The sequence below is a fragment of the Nannospalax galili genome, unplaced genomic scaffold (assembly GCF_000622305.1).
Source record: "Nannospalax galili isolate Female #2095 unplaced genomic scaffold, S.galili_v1.0 scaffold816, whole genome shotgun sequence".
Classification (NCBI taxonomy): Eukaryota; Metazoa; Chordata; class Mammalia; order Rodentia; family Spalacidae; genus Nannospalax; species Nannospalax galili.
The window spans coordinates 104,729-126,012 of record NW_008338116.1 but is presented as its reverse complement, the minus strand read 5'-3'; the positions used below and the strand labels follow the sequence as shown (position 1 = coordinate 126,012).

General features: G+C 42.8%; 1 pseudogene; it reads right to left on the bottom strand.

The window, feature by feature from the left end:
• Positions 1 to 369: 369 nt before the first annotated feature.
• LOC103734022 lies at positions 370 to 20,729 on the bottom strand (annotated as a pseudogene).
• Positions 20,730 to 21,284: the final 555 nt, after the last annotated feature.

Here is a 21,284-nt window from a genome sequence, read left to right as displayed (position 1 = left end):
ATGTCATGCATGAGCAGTAGTGTTCTGGGAAAGGGGGGATGACGGGATGGAGGAGGGGCTGGAGGACAGGAGGACTCTTAAGTTCCAGTTCTTTTTTTTTAAAAAAATTCTTTATTTGTGTGTGTGAGTGTTTTGCATATCTGTATGTAAATGCATCTGTGTTGTGCAGTGCCCATGGAGGTCAGAAGAGAGCATTGGATCATCTAGAACTGGAGTCACAGATGGTTGTTAGTCACCATGTGGGTGCTGGGAACTGAACCTGGGTCCTCTGCAAGAGCAGCCAGTGCTCTTAACTGCTTAGCAATATCTCCAGCTCGAAGTTTCAGTTCTCAAACACTAGAAAGCAAGGATTGATTTGGTCTCTGTACTTTAGTGAAGAAATCAGATGCTCATTTTCTTTTCTACATCCACCTTCTCCAAAATTTTATCAAATTCTGTGAAAGTTATGGCACTGTTCCAATTCTGATTAGCTTTCTGGATAGTCCTGTCTGTGATGCTGCCCAGCTGCTCATCTGAGATATTTACTCCAACCATCATGCCTAGCACCTGTAATAGCTCATCATATGAGATCTTATCATCTTTATATGAATCATATTTCCTGAGAGCAAAATGCAGTTTGTTGCTTCAGCTGCTGAGTGGTTCTGGTCCATTCACATCTTTGCTCTTTTCATTGTCCTCAATGGGTCAGAGATAAGGCAAAGTTCTTATGAATTCACAGGAGTTTACCTGGTTCTCTCCCTCTGAAAAGAAGGCTTTGATGATCTGCTCCCCCAGTGGGTTGATGGCAAGCTATGGAATCGTCCAGACTCTTCCTGGCTGACAGTCCCATTCTCTCCTTTGTCCAGGTATGATCTGACTATAGGAAAAGCCAGATGCCTCTTGGATCTCCTCAAGCTCTTCATCCAGTAGTAATGTGGAGATCCCAGACCCTATCACAGTGCCACCAGAAACAATGGCAATGGGAGGGAAGGAGGGAGAGAATGGCCAGGGATCAAGAAGGGAAAGGGAAGTCAGGATGTCTGTTCTTGTCAGCAACACCTACTGCACAATTTAAGGAGTATCATAGTGCGATGATGAAGAGGCTGGGTTCTGCAAGCAGACTATATTGCTTCTTTTACTTGCTTGCTTTGATATAAGAGACACATTCCTTAATCTATTTGGGCATCAATTTATATACATATATACATTGTATATATACATATTTTACCTCTTATGGCTGTATGGCCTTTAAATGAATTACACTATTCACTTTTTTGTAATTAAGTAGAGAGTATAGACACATATGAAGGGCTCACTATTGCTGTTTTAAGAAAGGGTTAAACCTCTAGGATTTTGACATTCAGGTTGTTCTTAGTTAATGGATTCTGAAAACCTGAAGATTCTATTTACACTCAACCTAAGAGCTGTGTGGGAAACGTGGAAGTAATATGACTCTAGAAAGTGGTTCTAGAAAAATTTCAAATGTCAGATGAATTAATGGGAGAAATGGAGTTCAGTCATGAATCTAGCCTTTTGCAAGAATTTTGGTGAAAGGTTAAGGTGAGGTAAACTCATTGAGTTGGCAGTCATGACAGTAAATTAACATTCTGAGCTAGAAGTTCTGTTATTTCATCAGCAAATACAGAAAATTCATCAGAGGATTCCAAGGCTCAATAAAGTCTTGCAGTAAAAATATCTTTCAGAAAAGTGCTTTAAAGTTGTAGCATTTTCCAGTTGGTTGAAATGTGGAAAATTTCAGTTTTGGTTCAATAATCATGTGAGTCTGAACGACACAAAAGGCGTGTTGTAACGGCTATGTTATGACTAAAGCTTCCTTCAGTGAAGTCTACTTTCTATTCTCCTTTCAATTGTTTTTATTTGTCACTTTTATATGTTTTATCTGCATGTATGTAAGCGTTCCACATATGTGCAATGCCCACAGAGGCCAGAAGAATCTATCTGAAAAGATATCCTATAGATTTCACCTGTTCTGGAAGGTCAGATCTAGTGGAAGCTAATAATGAGGCAGTGAGTCCAACTCTCCAGAGATAGCCATGCATGAGGCAATGGTGTGCCAAAGTTGAAGCTGGCAGCAGTCAGCCTAGAGTGTAGAGAATAAAGGAGTGCACTGTTTACAGCTAGTTTAAAAGCAATATTTAAATCAACGGGTAGCAGTCTTCTTTTTACTATCGTCATGCACAAACAATTCTAAATAATGCTCAGTGGCAGCAACTTCCTTTCCGTGAATGGACTACTCTTGCTGCGTCTCTGACCCACCCTATTCCTGAAAGTCAATGCTGTGATGCCGAAGCTAGCCATGTGACAAGACAGATGTCTGTCCAGTCCCCATCTGCTCAATCATCCCATCCTAAACGCCAGGTTGTGAGAAAGAATACCTGGGCTGTTTAGCCTCTCGTGGCTTTCAGAAGACTCATGGCTGCCACCGCCAGCAGATTGCAACTGCATAAAAGAGCAAAAACTATAACCACTCCACTGAACTTTGTCAAACTGATCTGTAAGAGATAATCAAAGGTGTGTTTTAGGCTACTAAGTTCTGAACTAGTGTGTTATGTGGCAGTTGATAAGCAGAAAAGAGAAGGACATGCAAGAAAGAAAAAGCCTTGCCTAGCTCTTCCTTCCCTTCCTCTTTCTAAGGATAAATGGTAGCCAAGTAACCTTTACTGTGCAGGGTAGCTAGAGGTCAGCTTATCACCATGTTAAAGAGGTCAAAATACTTGATTTTGCCATTAAAGATTATATCTTTGTAGATGTTGCTAAGTAACATGAGATCAGCCATCTTTAAGGAATGACCATGGAATGCAAAGCACAACTAAGTTCTAACTGCACTTTATTTTAAAAGTCTGATATCAGAAGTGACATGCACAGTGTATGTGAGCGGAGTCTGTGGGAACTTGTAAAGACAGAGCATGCTTGCTGGCCTGCAGTCATGGACAAATGAAATAACCTGAAAAAAGCTTTTTTTTTTTTTTTTTTCTCTTGTGGCCTGCCTTTAATCTCAGCACTTGGGAGGCAGAGGCAGGCAGGTCTCTGTGAGTTCAAAGGTGGGCTGGTCTACATAGAGCGTTCCAGGCCAGCTGGGGCTACAGGGAAACCCTGTCACAAACAAACAAACAAACAAACAAACAAACAAACAACAAAAGAACAAAAAAAGCATTTGTGTTCAAGTGTTAAATTTTTTTCTCCTTCAAATATGACAAAGCTACAAATATTTATTAAAAGAGTCAAATTGGGAGGCAACAGCATCTGGGTGTGGTGGTGCAAAAGTTTTAATCTCAGCACTTGGGAGGCAGAGACAGGCAGATCTCTGTGAGGTTGAGGCCAGCTTGACCTACATAGTGAGTTGCAGGTTAGTTGGAGCTACAGAGAGACCCTGTCTCAACAAACAAACACACCGAAACAAACAAAAAGGACAATAGTGTCTTTCTGAGTTTTAAAAGAATATCATTAGATGATCAGTGAATCTAAGACTTCTCCAGGGTCAGGGTAGAGTAGGAGAGAAAAATCAGTTGGGCAATGGCGCCTATAAACGGTGCCTCTGCTGACTAGTAAAGCGTCTGAGAAGCGGGAATCTCACCGGGGGCTTTGAATAGCCAGTAGCAGGTGCATACAAAAACACTAATGGGCAGAGTAAAGTGTGCGGCCCCTTCACTGTTCCTTACGAGCCATCATTTTCATTATTCCTTCTGGGTGACCTTTCTTCCTTCCATTTTTCTCTGATAATTAGTTTCCTTTTTAATTTAAAAGGTAGGAGAAAAAAGAAAAAAAAGCTAAGCTCAACATAGATACCCAGGAACTGAATGCATGTGTTTGTTTTCAACATGTTTTAGCAAGACCTGTATGAACCCCCCCATACACACATACACATTACTGGGGCACCGGCCAAGTCTCCGGCATTCAGGGAGATGACCGAGCATAGAGAGGGCAGAAGCTGCCCTCCGCCTGCCAGCGTTGCTGTGGCGAGCACTCTGTGGAGCGCCAACTAACGTAGCCCTACCAAATCCCATGTAAGTGGTCAGAACACAAATAAGCCTGCCAGTGGGTAGGCCCGCCCCATTCACGAGCTCTTTCAGAACAATTTTCATTACTTTTTTTAAATACTGTTTTTGGCAAACACTTGATACTTGAAATAAAAAATGCATGAGTCACCTACTGGGATAGGCGCAGTGTGTGGTTCATTGAATTTAGCTAAATCGTGAGTCATCCATCAATAGTCCTCTTGGTGAACGTACTTGTAATAATTTCACACGTTACAAACAAAAATAGGTATGATTTTCAAGATTCTTGAAGCTATTTCCCTTCAGATTCTTTGGATTGTGTTTAGTTTTTTGTTTTGCTAGGTGGCAAGAAAATCGTCAGCCTTGTTTACAGATAGATCCAAGGTCTGTCTCTCTCACAAGGTGCAGGAACTTTGCTTTGGGAGGCCCCTGGGAGAGAGTCCTGAGCTAGGGGAAACAAGAACTAAGGATTGGTGTTTGTCCCTGTCAGATCACCCGCTTTTCAGATCAAACTTGGCATCTGAAAATAATGGGCTCCCCCTCAGAAAGTCTCAGAGATGTGAATGTGTACCCTCGGAGGCCCTGCTGCTGGCTAGATAAAGCAGAGGAAGCGGGTTAAATGTCTACCCACAGCCACCCTAGTGTTGGATGACAGTTTGCCCACTGCCCAAACTGAACGAATGGCACGAGACCAGAAAAGAAATTGATATTGGACTAAGATCAATTAGAAACATTAGTCAGACGGGGTGTGGTGGCATGCACCTTAAATCCCAGCACGAGGGCTGCAGAGACAGATAGATCACGGTGAGATCGAGGCCAACCTGATCCACATAGTGAGTTCCAGGCCAGCCGGGGCTTTCAGGGGGATCCTGTCTCAAAAACCAAAACATGACAAACAAATTAGTTGGCCGGTGTAAACTGAGAGACTTGTCTCTTGTTAAAGGAGTACAGTGTAGGGTTTCTGCCTTGAAAGGTTCATGTTCAGAGGCTGGCCTTGGCTGTGCAGTGGTATGACAAGCGCTGACATTAAATTGCTAGATCTTTGTCCTTTGGGGAAATGAAAATAACCACAAGAGAAAATGTCCCTCCCTGGTTTCTCTTTCCCTAGTGCAGTAAAGTCATATGAAGGCTTCTGCTTTTGTGTCCAACCAGGACATTTTTATTGGGGCGTTAGGTGAGAAATGGAAGTTCTGCCCAAACTATGCCTAATAGGATGCGTGCGGTGGCCCAGCGAACTGGCTGAGTCATTTTCTTTGCTGTGGCAGGTACCTCGACCTAGAGTAGCAGAATTAACAGCCCAATCTGGAGCCATGGGGTCCTGTCCTGCTACTGCTGCCCGAGTAACTTGAGAAAGTTGTGTGATTCTCAGGATTTCATTTCTCTCTTTAATGCGTATATGAGGCAGTAAATAGACGACATCTCAGTCATTTTCTTTCCAAGGTGCATTAAACAGCCTTTTCTTCCTAGATGCTAGCATAAGAGCAAACCGAAGACCGTAGGCACCGAGAAATAAAGCCTTCCTTGGGAAAGCAGCGTGACTACTGCTAATTTCGCAGCCGGACTAGGGATAGGGTAAAGGAATCGGCTTTTGGCTGGTTTGTGCTCACTTCCCCCCCTGCACAGGACAAAGATCCCTGCCACGCACACAGCCAGAGTCCGCAGGGCCAGCAGATGGCGCACTTGCACAGCCCACGTATTTTCCAGGTTTCCAGGGAGGTAAATTAGCATCCAGAAATAACAGCTACTGTGGTTTGAACAAATTACAACACTTTCCAAGCTGCTAAAACCATGGCACTTCGTGAACTGGAACATTTGTTAATATTTAAAATGATTAGAAAAACTGTTCATCTCTAATACTTTCCGGTGCTAAGAGCCCCTTTCAGCGAAGCATCAAAAAGCCCTTAATAAATGAGATTATTTTTTCAGGTGGAAGAATTAGACAGAAGGCCAATTGGAGAAAGTCATAACAGAACTAGTCCAAATAATTCAGACCATATGCTTCTGTCATCGTTTAAAACTGTCATTTCCCTTACTCCTCTCTTGGCTCTACAGGGAAATGTATGCACATTGGTGTGTTGGAGGAGTTGGGGACACGCTCTGCACCTCGCCTGGAGCTCCTGACCTCCTTAGCCCGCATTCAGAGAACCCTGTGATGATAACAGTATTTATTGATTACTTACTTTGAACTAGATGTTCTAAGTATTTCTCAATTTTAATCATTGAATCCTCCCAACAACCCCTAAAGGAAGAAGAAATTAACTTGCTAAGAATATAGATAGTTGTATTTTTCTAGACTTTCAAATCAATGAGGATATTAAACCATTTTTTAAAATCTGGATGTTTTCAGCTGTTTATTTTTAATGTTTAAAGTTTTGTTTTTATTTATGTGTATGTGTTTGTGTGCAAGTAGGGATCTGGGAAGGCCAGAAGAGGTCTGCAGATCCCCGGAGCTGGAGTTACAGGCCGTTGTGAGCTGCCCAAGGTGGATGATGGGAACACAACTTGGGTCCCCTGGAAGAGCAGCCAGCACTCTTAACCCCAGAACCATCTTTCTAGCCCCTATTTTTAATGTTTAAATAATAGGAAACATACAGGAGATTTCGTTATATCATGTCAGCTTGGCTATAGTAACATGACTGAAAAGAAGACATTTGGCAGTTTCAACACTCACACAGGAAATGCTTTCCAAGCATTCACCAAGTCCATTAGCTATGAACAAGCATCAGAGGATGATAGAGGTTTTGATTTAACATGTATTTATTCCAAAAGCATGTATGTTAGCAGGATCCAGAGCAAGTTAACCAAGATCAGAGACAGAGACAGATATTTAGGTTCTGATTTCCTTCGACTTAACTCTAAGTGCATGTATATACCTGAAGGCTATATAACAAGAAACATGGTGCCAGATAGGAAAAACCTCCCTTTGAGTTGTTGGTCAAGGTAGTCCAAGAGATTCCAAAAATAGCACAGTCTATTGTCACAGCTCTTGATTGCCTCATAGAACTTGAAGGTAAGACTTTATTACTGAAGACAGGGCATACTTTGAACACAGGACTTGGAGCAGTGGAGCTGGAACTGATCTGGAAGCCTCCTCCCTGAAGACTAGCTCTCATAGTTCTAGAAGATACTATGCAAGTTGCTAATGGAGAAAATAAATCAATGGTTCAATCCCAGTTTCTAAAATAATATTATATTTATTATTTTAATTTTATGTGTATGAGTGTATTGCCTGCATGTATATAAGTGCACTGTGTCATGAAATGCCCGCAGAGGTCAGAAGAGGGCGTCAGATCCCCTGGAACTGGAGTTATAGATGGTTGTTATTTGCCATGTGAGTGCTGGGAACTGAACCTAGGTCCTCTGCAAGAGCAGCCAGCACCTGTAACTTCTGAGCTAGTTGTCCAACACCCCAAGCCCAGCTTTAAAGCCTAATAACCACCACAACGACTGGTACAACAAACTACAGGAGTGCAGTAGTGCTACTTTGATCTTGGGGCAATCAACAACTATCTAATTGAACTTAAAGCCCTCTCAATGGGAGGAGATACATGGGTGGCACTGTAAACATAGCCCAGTAGACATGGCTGGAGAGCTCATAAGAGAGAAGACTTTACCTCTGTCACATTCCTAGACAAAAGTAATTTCTTACTGTATGCTAAATTTGTATCCTTATATTTACAGACAAGTATACAATTTGCCACTCATCAAAGTAACTTCTTTTTGCAACAGATGGAGACTATTACAGAGTTCCATAGCTAGTCACACACAGAGAATAAGTGTCTGAGAGACGCCTAGCCCTAAGTGACACTTCTACAATGGCACCTCTCTACACTTAGGGCTCACCGAACTTAGTAGAACAGGGGGTAGAGAGAATCTTAATGCAACTCTCAGCTCCCACCAGCGAATCTTCCTTGTGCAACAGAGGGTGATGCACACAGAAGGCTACAACTCACCAAAGTGTAGAGAATAAGAGACTCCAGAATGTGTGTCCTTGGATGGGACTCCTGTATTAAACCTCACCCACCCATGGCTCAGGGACCATTGCAGAAGAGGGGGCAGAAAGATTGTAAGAGCCAGGGTTGGTGCATGAGCATGATCATAAGGAAACAGAGCCTTCTTGGTCTATGAGAACTTGCTCATATGAACTTGTAGCAATGGTGACAGCATGTACAAGACCCATGCAAACTCAAACAGACAAAAACCCAGCACAGAACTGGGGAAATGAACAGGAGGCCCCAGCCTTAGCTGAAGAACTATTAGCAGCTGATCACTGCTGTATGAAGGAGAGTAGATTTTCTTTAAGAGAGTGACTCTAGACAGGCTGACTAGACCCCAGTGGATTAATTTGCACTGAGGGGCATCTGGATGTACAAACTTGACTGGATAGGCCTTACCGTATATGACAGAATGCACAAAATCTGTTGGAGGGTATAGGGGATGGAGAAGGGGGTTTAAATATGATTAAGATGCATTATATGAAAAACACAACAATTTAATAAAAATACCTAAAACATATATATATATCTCTCATATTTTCTGTCTTTTTATCCACTGAATCTGTGATTGGGTATTGTGAATAGCACTGGGATAAACATAGGTATTCAGATGTCTTTATCGTATCCAGGAGTAGTATAGCTGGATGATATGACAGTGCCAATTTTATTTTTTGTGCATTTATGTGTATGTATATTCATGTTAATGTGTGTGTGTGTGTGTGTGTGTGTGTGTGCTGCATGTGTATGCTGCACGTGTGATCATGTGGGAATCAGAGGTCAACCTTGGGTGTCATTCCTTAGGTACTCTCCACCTTGGTTTTTGAGACAGGGTCGCTCACTGGCCTAGCACTCTCCAAGTAGGCTATGCTAGCTGGCCAGCAAGCCCAAGGGCTCTGCCTGTCTCCACCTCTTCAGTGCTAAGAATGCGTGTCTGAGCCTCTACACCCTGCTGTTTCATGAGGATTCTGGGGGTGGAAGCCAGGTCCTCATGCTTGCAGAGCAAGCACTTTACTGGCGGAGTCATCTCCCCAGTACTACCTATGAATATTTTCAGATGTGTATTAAGGTTTCTGATCTTGAGAAGTATTGGGAGAGTGATTAACTCTTCATTTTCACTAAAAAGCAAAGGAAAGTTGTATCCCATCACTGCTGTGTTTTCGTGACTATCTGCTGTCTTCCTCTTTCTATAATGACATCATCCTGCTGCAACTTCCCTGGAAGAAAAACTCCACTTTCAATGTACATGTGAATCACAGGGTCTTGTTTAATCAAGATTCTGATTTGGTAGGTCTAGGGTTGGTACTTGAGACTCTTGTTTCTAACTGCCCACTGCTGCTGCTGCGGCTCTGCTGTGAGTGACGTTTGTTCTGATAGAGGGTCACCAATCCTTCCATCCTGCACACCCCGCTCCTTTCCTCTGCACAAGAGTGGTTGTCAGTTTGGTCCAGACTTGGCTAATTAAGGCTCTCCTTTTACCTAACTCAATATACTTAGACAATAAAGCCAGTTCATTGATGATACAGAGAGGAAGAGGAAGGAACAAAGAGAAACAGAAAAAAAGGGGTCTGATGATAGAGTTTTTGAGTCCTGGAAGCTGTCTCCTGGAACATTTCAGTCACACAAAGTCCCTTTATACCTAAGATAATGTGAGGAGATTCTTTACCTTCAAAGGTTTTACCTAGTCCCTGGTTCCCCTTTCCTTTGCTTTCTGTCTACTACCAGGTGAAGAATCTCCTACTACTCTGATGCCCAGGTACATGGGGACAAGTGGCCATGGACTGAGCCCTCTGAAAATATAAGCTAAAATAAATCTTTCCTCCTTTAAATGATTTTCCTAGTTTTTTTTTTTTTTGTCAGCTATGCAAAAGTAACTAAACCAAAGGGCTCTGCCTGATACAGGAGTGATTTAGGTTTGAGATGAATTCTTTATGGTGCAGAAGAATGGCTGCCAGTCTTATAGAAGAGATTTAGTAAGAGATGCAGAGGCTATCAGAAAAGGTCTGGGAAGACCTGTAGGAATAATAGTAAACTATTTAACAGTTGGTGTGCCATGTGTGTTATGTGTGCTGATCAGGCCATATGGACATTCTAGACACTGGTTCAACACTAGCTTTGGTCACATGGATGCCATTTGCAGTCAGTGTAAGACCTGCAATTGTGTGTGTGTGTGTGTGTGTGTGTGTGTGTGTGTGTGTGTACTGGTACTGAATTCTTTAGCCTATAGTTCTGCAAAGGAACTTTTTTTTCCCACTTAAATGCATTGAACTTCATTTGAAAAAGAAAACAAAGGACATCACTGAAAAACTGACAAGAAAAGTGGAATTTGGTCTTTTGATACGAAATTTTATTGATGTATATTTATTGTACATAGTGATAGATTTCACAAAGACATTTCCATACCAGTAAGCCATATACTTTAGCCACATTCACTGCCCCTCTCCTGCTATTACCATTATCTTCCCAAGACAGTCTTGTGCCTGCTTCTATGTCCTGTATGCATTTTTATGACTGATAAACTGATTTTTATGTTTTATCTAAGGTTCATAAATGACAGAAAATGTGGTATTGTTTTCTGAGTCTGCCTTACTTTGCTTAACATGATTGGTCTCCAGTTGCATTTATTTAAAAGGATTTTTCAATAATGTTTAAAAGCATACAATGTTCTCTTACTGTTTTATAAATTTGAAACTTTTATTTTCAACAATATATTTAGATAATCTGCATATGTTGCCATGCTAGGTGACAGCCTTCATGTTTTCTAGAATAATCTTCAGAGAATTCTTCTATAAAATTAACTTCTATGCACCTAGCATTCATTTAAATAAAATTGTCCTACATTATTCTGAATGTAGTAAGTGGATAATTGATTGATATTACAAAAATGGAAGTCTTTAAATTTTACAAGTTTTAGGATGTAGATTAAGTCAAGAGTAACATCACAATTTGGTTTTATTAAACATCATAAAAATCTGAAAGGAGCTCAAGAAGAGTCAGTTTCCAGGAGTGATAACTACAGTGGACCTTCTGTTTAAGTACGTTGTTAACCTCAATAGGAGTAGGGGAACCTCTTGTGGATGGTGGACTGGTGGACAAGGAGAAGATGGGGATGGAGAAGCGCGCTCCCTTTGCTGACTCAGATAATAAGGTAGAAGCACTGCACCAGAAGCCAGAGTTCTTCATTTTAGATTAACACCTTCTGACATCCAGCTCTGCACTCCCACCCTCAGACCCCATCCCGGAGCCATAAGAATTTCGTGTAGACAGAACTCTGTAGAGCTTCCCAAGGGAAAGCTCTTTCTAGGAATAGGCACTGCCTATTGTTCTGAAAGGGAGTATTATTAGCAAGCTCTTGAGACTAGCAATCTCCAGGAAAGATCAAATGGCTTTAACATAAGAAAGGGATACGCTAGAGCAACTTAGACCAGAGTATGAGACCAGATTCTAGACCAGAGTATGAGATGATTCAATCTGAGATGATGATATATTACAAAGCATGTGAATCTAACACACTTCAAGCCTTGTGAATAACAATAAATACCCCACACATACTGTGTTACTCTTTTCTAATCTATCTACATTTTATTTTAATGAACAAATTACAGTTCTTTAAAGTGGAAATGAAGTCATAGTAGCTTTCTTCTATGTTCTTTTAAACTTTCAGAGAAAAAAATTTTTTTATTTGATGTATGTTGCCTGCATGTGCGCAGTGCCCATGGAGGCCAGAAGAGGGCATTGGATCCACTGGAACTGGAGTTACAGTGGGTTGTTGGCCTCCATATGAGTGTTGGGAACTGAACCAGGGTCTTCTGCAAGAGCAGCCAGTGCTCCTAACCTCTCCACTATTTCTCAAACCCCCTACACTCTTTTTCAAACTTTTATTTGTTTTTATTTTAACATGTGTGTGTGTTTTGCCTGCATGTGTGTAAGTGTACATGTGTTGTGCAATGACTGCAAAGGTCAGGAGAGGGAGTTGGATTCCCTGGAACTGGAGTTTTAAATGGTTGGTAGCTGCCATGTGGGTACTGGAATTCAAATCCAGGTCCTCTGCAGAGTGGCCAGTCTCTTAACCGCTGAGCCATCTCTCCAGCCTCCCTATATTCTTAATGCAGACAAAATATCTAAAATATAGGATACTATAAATTCTGTTAGCCTATTCCTTTAAAAAAATAGGTTAAAACAGGTTTAAATCCAAGTGTACGTAACTTGGATTTAAAGAAATCAAAATTGAAATTCTTTCAGGAGCAAGTGTGGTTTGGTTTTAAAAAGCTTCTGTAGACTGATCAGAGGGTGTCTCTCTAGATCCTTAGGACTGTGAAGAAGTACCTAGAGGCAAGACAAGAGCTCATTAATTAAACACCTCCATACTGGACACTCATCACGCCTGACAGTTCTCTCATTATATGCCCCTGAGAGGGATACTAGTTGTCAGCAGCTGATGTAAAATAATTTTCTTGCTGCAGGAGAAAAGGCTTGATGGCAGTTCTTCATGTCTATTAGGTAAATCATTTGAGGGAAAATGGTTTGGCACAGAAGGGAGAGTCAAAACATCTCATGGAAAAATATTAAAATAATTTTTTTGTGACAAGAAGAAATTAACTGTATCCAAATGTAAACATCTTTTCCCAGTGCCCCAGAGACCCTCTACCTTTGCCATCTCTTTCTTCAGGTATCATTTTCTATTTATTAGCATAGGAAATAGTTCATGTCCCTCAACATGCTGTAACTGAAATCATTGTGAAGAATTCAATTGTTTTTAGTACTAGTATAAGCTGAGAAGTTTGGCCATCTCTTGTCTTTTTGTTGGGTAAGAACTCTGGGTATTGTGGACACAGTTTCAGTCCATACCTGTGTCTAATTACCTACAGCTAAAGATGATTAAAATCTTCGGTTTGTGATTTCTTTTGTGTTCTAATCATTTGATCAAGTATACTGATTCCAGTGAATAACATCAGCCCTATCCTATTTTCCAGTTGACTCAAATCAAGCAAAGGAAGGCACATCTTAAAATCTATCATCATCAAAGACTTATTCCTAGAAAAGTGCTGGATCAAAATAGTTCGAAAGGCAATTCCTATTTTTAGTTTTTGAACCACCTCCAAAGTGGCTTTCCTAGTGTGTGCAATGTTTTCCTTCTTAGCAGCAGTGTGGAACAGGTCCTCTTTGCCCTCATCCTATGACTACTGCTAGGTAAGAAATGGAACCATCAACAGATAAGTGGATAAAGAAAATGTGCTGGTGCATATACACAGTGGAAATTTATTCCTCTGTAAAGAAAAATTAAATCATGATGTGTGCAGGAAAATGGGCAGTACTGGAAATCATTATATTATATAAAATAAGGCAGATTCAGACAATGCTATATTTTCTCTCATATGTGGAATATAGATTTAAATTTGTGTAGTGTGTGCGTGTGCGTATGTTAAAGAAGAGATCTTAAGGGGGGGAGGGAAAAAGAGAGGGTGATGGGCCACATGTGGCATAAAATATTAAGGGAAGACTACTTGGACAGAGGATAGGACCAGGAATGAGAGGTCAGGGGATAAGTAAATACTAACTATGATGCCATATATGTATGAAATGTCATAACTAAACCCGCCCCTTTGTATACTAATTTTAAAAATTAATACATGAAAAATGAAATTCCTTAAAACTTTGATGAAATAGATAGCTGTGTTAAATATTTCAAAGCTTCATTATTTATTTTATAATAGCTCTGATGCTTGTGCTGGACAGCTTTAGTGTCAGCTTGATACACCTGGGTTGAGGAAGCCTCAAATGGGGAATTTCTTCCATTGGACTGGCCTGTGGCCATGTCTGAGGGGCATCTTCTTGATTACTGAGTGATGTGGGAGGGCCCAGCCTACTGTGGGTGGTGTCACCCCTGGGCAGGTGGGCCTCTGTTATATAAGAAAGCAGGCTGAGCAGGGATCAGGGGAGCAAGCCAGTAAGCTGCATTCCTCTGTGGCCTGTGCTTCAGCTCCTGCCTCCAGGTTCCTGCCCTGAGTTCCTACCTTGGGCTTCCTAAGTAATGAATTGTGAGCCAGGAAATGTGAGTCAAATAAGCCCTTTCCTCCCCAGGTTGAAACTGGTCAGAGTGTTTTGTCAGGGAAATGGAGAAACAGACTAGAACAATGCTTAAACCAAACAACTTGCCAATTTGGAAAAAAAAAAAAAAAAAGATGTCTTAGTGCTTTGCCCACATGCTACCTGCACACCTGTGACTTCTTCCAACACAACCCCCCTCCCCGCCCTCATTACTCAGATCACCAGTGTACTCTCGGTTGCCTTTTCCTCCTCCTCTCTCACATTCTCCATTCTCCCACACCAGTGTCCTGGGAACACCTCTCAAGTAGACTACCTGTCACTGACCCCATATTAGGCTCTGTGTCAGGCACATAAAATAGCTTTAGTGTCAGCTTGACACATCTGGGTTGAGGGAGCCTCAAATGGGGAATTTTCTCCATTGGACTGGCCTGTGGAGACTGAGCTTCTCTCATGTAGACTGCCTGTCACTGCCTCCGTATTAGGCTCTGTGTCAGGCACATAAAATGATTCGATATTAGAAAACCTCTCATATTTCATGTAGTCAGTGTGCCAGCAGAAATAAACGTTTGATTTAATACCCATCATGATAGGAACCATTGTTAAACCTTAATAGAAAAAAAATTTCCTTACTATGTCTATCAGCTGTAGGGGCCTGAACCCTTAACCCACTGCTGCTGCTGGCTGTGGTTACCGTTGTTTTTGCTCTTATCATTGTACCTGCTTCAAGCTAAGACTATTCTTGCTGTTACTGTCTCTGCCAGCAACACCAATAAAAATCAGAAATAGGAAGATTTCTTGTATTCTCTAGACTTCTAGTTTTCTACAAATGTTTTCCATGGGCAGAACATACTGGAAACCAGCTGACAAGAGTGTCTGTGAAATGCAATTTTTGTTGTTCTAGCCCCTTATCAGACATATATACATACAAGTACAAAATGTCATGAATAACACCATAGAGCAAGTGATTGTCTATGTAAAACTCAACAAAAAGCCACGAATAACTGAGATGCTGTCTTAGAATTCCTTTACAGCCAGGAATAACAACGCTACAGAAACAGAGTTATTGAGATCATGAAATTAATTCATTTATTCCTCTTCACAGATAATACAAAACTGTCACCTGAATGAAGAAACCCTGTTCCCTCTATAATCTTTCCCTCAAACCCATGTCTTTCCTTTTACCTTTGCCCTAAGCAAGTCTTATTTTCTGTCTTCATACATTTCTTCGTTCTATTTTTTTTTGAGACAGGGTCTCCCTGTAGCCCCAGCTGACCTGGAACTCACTATGTAGACCAGGCTGGCCTCGAACTCACAGCCATCCGCCTGCCTCTGCCTCCCGAGTGCTGGGACTAAAGGTATGAGCCACCACGCCTGGTACATTGCTTCATTCTAAATGCACCATAGAAACCTTTGAAAAATCAGCCTAGTCTGATGGCAGCCAAAGGCAAGAAGCATTGCTATAAATAAAGGACAAAAACCATTTAAAATTGATAAGGGGGCTAGGATGGTTGATATTTATTATCAACTTGATGGGAACTAGAGTCACGTAAGAGACAAATCAACAGGCGTATCAATACACCAGTAAGGGATTATCTAAATTAGCCTCTGGGCCTGCCTCTGAGAGATTTTCTTGATTAGGTTAATTGTGGTGGGACAACCCATCCTGAAAGTGGGGGGCACCATCCCATGGGTTTGTTGAGCACCAACATCCATTGAACTTAGCTTCTTACTTGCAGATGCAGTGTGATCAGCTGCCTCACCTTTGAACTGTGTGACAAAATAAATCTTTCCTTCAGTTACTCCTGTCAGGGTATTTTATCACAGAAACAGAAACTAACACATGGGGCTAAAGTACTCAGAAGGTAAAGTAAATGTAATTTTTTATGTCTAATAAAGTAGGCTCAAATATACAAAGCAGGGTCTGGAGAGATGGCTCAGCAGTTAAGAGCACTGGCTCCTCTTGCAAAGGACCCAGGTTCGAGTCCCAGCACCCACATGTCAGCTAACAACTATCCATAACTCCAGTTCCAGGAGATCCAATACCCTCTTTTGACCTCCATGGGCATTGCATGATATGCGTGCACGTACTACATGCAGGCAATACACTCATACACATAAAATTAAAAAAAAATACATGCAAAGCAAATTTTATAGAATGAAAATGAGCAATGAGGGGAGGGATCCACAGTTACAATGAGAAATTCCAAAGCACATCCTTTAGTAATTGAAAGAAGTGAAAGATAAAAAAATAATATAAACAATGGCAACAACGAAATCACAAATATATGGAAGATCTTATTGATGTGCTCAAGGACACCAACAAAGCTGATGCTCTTATCAGTCACAGAATACTTTGACCACCAACTGCAGAATACACTTTTTAAGTACACACAAATACCAGTCAGCAAACCCCAGAGATCTTTGTCTTTGCATCTCCAGCACTGGAATTACAAACACAAACTACCACACTTGGTTTCCTTATGTGAGTAGAACCTAGGGATGGAACACAGGGTTTCATGCTTGTGTGACAAGCACTTTACTGAGCTCTCCAGCCCTTGCCATAAATTTTTGAAGGGAAATACCTCATTAAAAATCGTAGCCATGTCTACCATGGCACCCAGGAACGTGGGCTTGTGGCTGGGCTGGAGACGAAGAGGGAGATCTAGTGCTGCAGCTCTGAGTGCCAGTGGGAGTGGATCCCCGAGCTTGTCAAACATCTGTCCACTGAGCTCATTGCCAGCGATGACATGACTGAATTTCTCCTCTGGGAGTGGAAGAGAGAGCAGCACTTGAAGGAGAAGCCCCTTCAGCAGGGAGCCATCCCTCCCAGGCCCAGCTGACCGAAGTGTGCAAGCATTTGACCACTGTCATGGACAGAGGGAACTTCAAGTCAGAATTCCTACAAGAATCCAATTTGATCATGGCCAAGTTGAAGCTGCAGATGACAGTGGAAGCCTATGCTACAAAAGAGGAAAGGTTATCAGAGGAGAGTCTTGAAGAGGACTGTGCCCTTGTGCATTTACAACATGCTTCCTCAAAAATCTCACAGTCCACAGCCGTCTGGATAACAATGGCAGTGACGTGCGGTTGCTGCTGCTGCTGCTGCTCCTACTACAACAACTTGAGTGACCCCCACAGGAGTTGCACTGGGGCATGCAGTGCCTCTCAGTGGCCAAGAAATGAGTGGGATCTGCGCTGCAGATGGAACCCAGGCATCTAGCCATCTTGGGCCTGTCCCCTCTGTCCTAAGGATTATAGCTGAAAGATTTTAAGCAGAGGAGCAAAATTTTAGTTAGTCAAATGAAGTAGCTTTCTTCCATGGGATCCAACGCCCTCTTCTGACCTCCACAGGCATTGTAGGACTTGAGTGTACTTATATACAAGCAGAGGAAAAACACTGTTTGAGAGCCTGAGAACTTAAGAAAAGAAAGAGAACTAGAGCTGCAGTCCCCTTCAGTGAGCTGGAGTCATGGTCTCTTCCCATGACCTGGAACTGTGGTCCTCTCCTGTGAGCTGGAGTGTCCTCTCTTGAGAGTTGGAGCTGTGGTTGTTCCTGCGAGCTGGAGCTGTGGTCCTCTCCTGTGATCTGTAGTCATGGACCCTTCCCATAAGCTAGAGCCGTGGTTCCCCTCCTGTGTGCTGGAGCTGTGGTCCCGTCCTGTGAGATGTAACTGTGGCACCCTCATGGTAGTATGGACTCCAGGAGGGATGATCAGAGTGGACTGTGCTGGATCAGGTACTCACCCACAGTTGAAGATTAATGCATCTATTGGCTCTCGCTAAAGAAGTTTCCTTACACAGCAGATGGTGATTGACATAGAAACTTACGGCTTTCTGATGTGTGGGGAGGAGGGGGCTGCAGAGCACTTGCTTCTGAGTGGGACACCTCTATCAGGCTTCTGGAGCTCAGGGTTCAGGAGTCATTGCAGAGGAGGAGGAGGTAGAGAGATTGTGGGAACTGGAGGTGGTAATCATGGGAGTGGGACACCTCTATCAGGCTTCTGGAGCTCAGGGCTCAGGAGTCATTGCAGAGGAGGAGGAGGTAGAGAGATTGTGGGAACTGGAGGTGGTAATCATGGGAGTGGGACACCTCTATCAGGCTTCTGGAGCTCAGGGCTCAGGAGTCATTGCAGAGGAGGAGGAGGTAGAGAGATTGTGGGAACTGGAGGTGGTAATCATGGGAGTGGGACACCTCTATCAGGCTTCTGGAGCTCAGGGCTCAGGAGTCATTGCAGAGGAGGAGGAGGTAGAGAGATTGTGGGAACTGGAGGTGGTAATCATGGGAGTGGGACACCTCTATCAGGCTTCTGGAGCTCAGGGCTCAGGAGTCATTGCAGAGGAGGAGGAGGTAGAGAGATTGTGGGAACTGGAGGTGGTAATCATGGGAGTGGGACACCTCTATCAGGCTTCTGGAGCTCAGGGCTCAGGAGTCATTGCAGAGGAGGAGGAGGTAGAGAGATTGTGGGAACTGGAGGTGGTAATCATGGGAGTGGGACACCTCTATCAGGCTTCTGGAGCTCAGGGCTCAGGAGTCATTGCAGAGGAGGAGGAGGTAGAGAGATTGTGGGAACTGGAGGTGGTAATCATGGGAGTGGGACACCTCTATCAGGCTTCTGGAGCTCAGGGCTCAGGAGTCATTGCAGAGGAGGAGGAGGTAGAGAGATCGTGGGAACTGGAGGTGGTAATCATGGGAGTGGGACACCTCTATCAGGCTTCTGGAGCTCAGGGCTCAGGAGTCAGTGCAGAGGAGGAGGAGGTAGAGAGATTGTGGGAACTGGGGGGGGTAATCATGGGAGTGGGACACCTCTATCAGGCGTCTGGAGCTCAGGGCTCAGGAGTCAGTGCAGAGGAGGAGGAGGTAGAGAGATTGTGGGAACTGGGGGGGGTAATCATGGGAGTGGGACACCTCTATCAGGCGTCTGGAGCTCAGGGCTCAGGAGTCAGTGCAGAGGAGGAGGAGGTAGAGAGATTGTGGGAACTGGGGGGGGTAATCATGGGAGTGGGACACCTCTATCAGGCTTCTGGAGCTCAGGGCTCAGGAGTCATTGCAGAGGAGGAGGAGGTAGAGAGATTGTGGGAACTGGGGGGGGTAATCATGGGAGTGGGACACCTCTATCAGGCTTCTGGAGCTCAGGGCTCAGGAGTCATTGCAGAGGAGGAGGAGGTAGAGAGATTGTGGGAACTGGAGGTGGTAATCATGGGGCGGGGGACAGAGTTTTCCAGACAGCTGGTCAGTTACTCATGTGAACGCACAGCAATGGTGTCAGCATGCACAAGGCCTATTCAAGCTCCAGTGGATGAACCCACACTGGAGAACATTTGGGGGTTCAAGTACTATAGGCTTTATTATCCCAGTACCCACAAGGCAGCTAACAACTGTCAGTAACTCCAGTTCCTGGGGATCTGACCCCCTCTTTTATGTCCATGGTATGGGTGCACTAATATGCACACACATAAAATGAAAATAATAAAATATTAAAATGTAAAATAAAAATAGTTGCAGACGTGATGACTCACACCTTTAATCCCAGCACTCATGAGGCTGAGGCAGGCAGATCTTTGTGAGATCACAGGAAGCCTGTCCTACATAGAGAGTTCCAGGCCCAGCTGGGGCTAACCGAGAGACCCTGTCTCAAAAAAAAAAAAAAAAAAAAAAAAAAAAAAAAAAAAAGCTACCTCTGTCTCTAGGTTTTTTTAAAAATAAAACCAAGCACTGAATTTTAGCTTACTTGGTGAGTTCCAGACCAGTAAGAGACCCTGTCTCAAAAAAAAAAAAAAAAAAAAAAAATCAAGGTGGACAGTGCCTGTGATACAACACTCAGAGTTGGCCTTTGGCCTCCACTTGCCTATGAACTCATACATACATGTGTACCTGTGCACACAAACATGCACACCCACATCTACAGCAAAATCTTTTAAATATTTTATTTAATGTATATGAATGTCTTGCCTGCATGTATGTAAAGTGTACCCATGTCATGCAGTGCTCACAGGGGTCAAAAGAGGGCATCAGATCCCCTGGACCTGGAATCACTGATCATTGTTATCTGCCATGTGGGTGCTGAGAACCAAACCCAGGTCCTCTGCAAGAGCAAAGAGTACTATTAACCACTGAGCTTTCTCTCCAGTGCCAGCATAATAATTTTTAATGGTGAGATACTGAAGAATTTCCCTTTGCTGCTAGGCATGAAACAGATGCTTACTATCATTTCATTTTCTAAAATTTCTAACGTGTTTCTTAATTTTGTTATTACAATTTCATACACTCATACAATGTATTCTGATTGCTCTCTCCATCCTCTCTTTTTTCCCTCCCATCCATCTTTCCCCCTCTTCTCAGATTTGTGACTTTTGGTTTTGTTTCATGACTCATTTAGTTTAACCAGGGCCATCTGTGTGACCATTGGATTGGACTATCCACTGAACCCTGGTGGGGTAATCAGTGAGTTCAAAACTGAAGGTGACGGCTCCTTCTCTCCCTGAATTTACAGGTAGTAAATCAGTAGTGAGGGGTAGGAACCCTGATCCCTTCCTCCATCCATGCCTGACTCTTGAGGGGCTCATTTTTGTGCAGACCCAATGCAGAATCCAAAGCTGCTGTGGACCCCTGATTGCCATGGCCAGGAGATGACACTTCATAGCCCTTCTTCCTGTCTTCCAGCTTTGACATTCTTTCTACCCCCTCTTCCGCCATGTTCCCTGAATCTTAGAGGGGATGGAAAAATGTCTTGTTTATGGTTGAGCATTCATCAATTGCTTATTCTTAGCACCCTGTGCAGTCATGAGCTTTTGAATTCATTACCATTCAATGGGAAGAGAGGCTTCTCTGATTAAGACTGGGAGTAATGTTAGTCTGGTGACAGGGTGGGTGCAGGTCCCAGGAAAGGCAGGCAGGAGTTCGCTCTCATTGTCTGTATTCAGTACTTCCTACGATATTAGATGGTGCAAAAGCAAATAAAAGAAAGAAAAGGAACAAAGATTGGAATAAATACATCAACAAACAAGTAAAGAAATCTTTCATTGTTTGCAAATGACATGAGTAAATATGTAGAAAACTCAGATGAACCCACGGAAAGAACTCAGCAAATGAATGGATCTTGGAAGGCCACGAGGCATAAGGTCCCCCTCTAAAGCTGTGTATGTACATATTGGTGTATAAATACCAGCAGCAAACAATTAGAAAGTGAGATTGTGAAAACAACATGACAATATCACCAAAACATTAAATAGGTAGGAGAAAAATTTAACA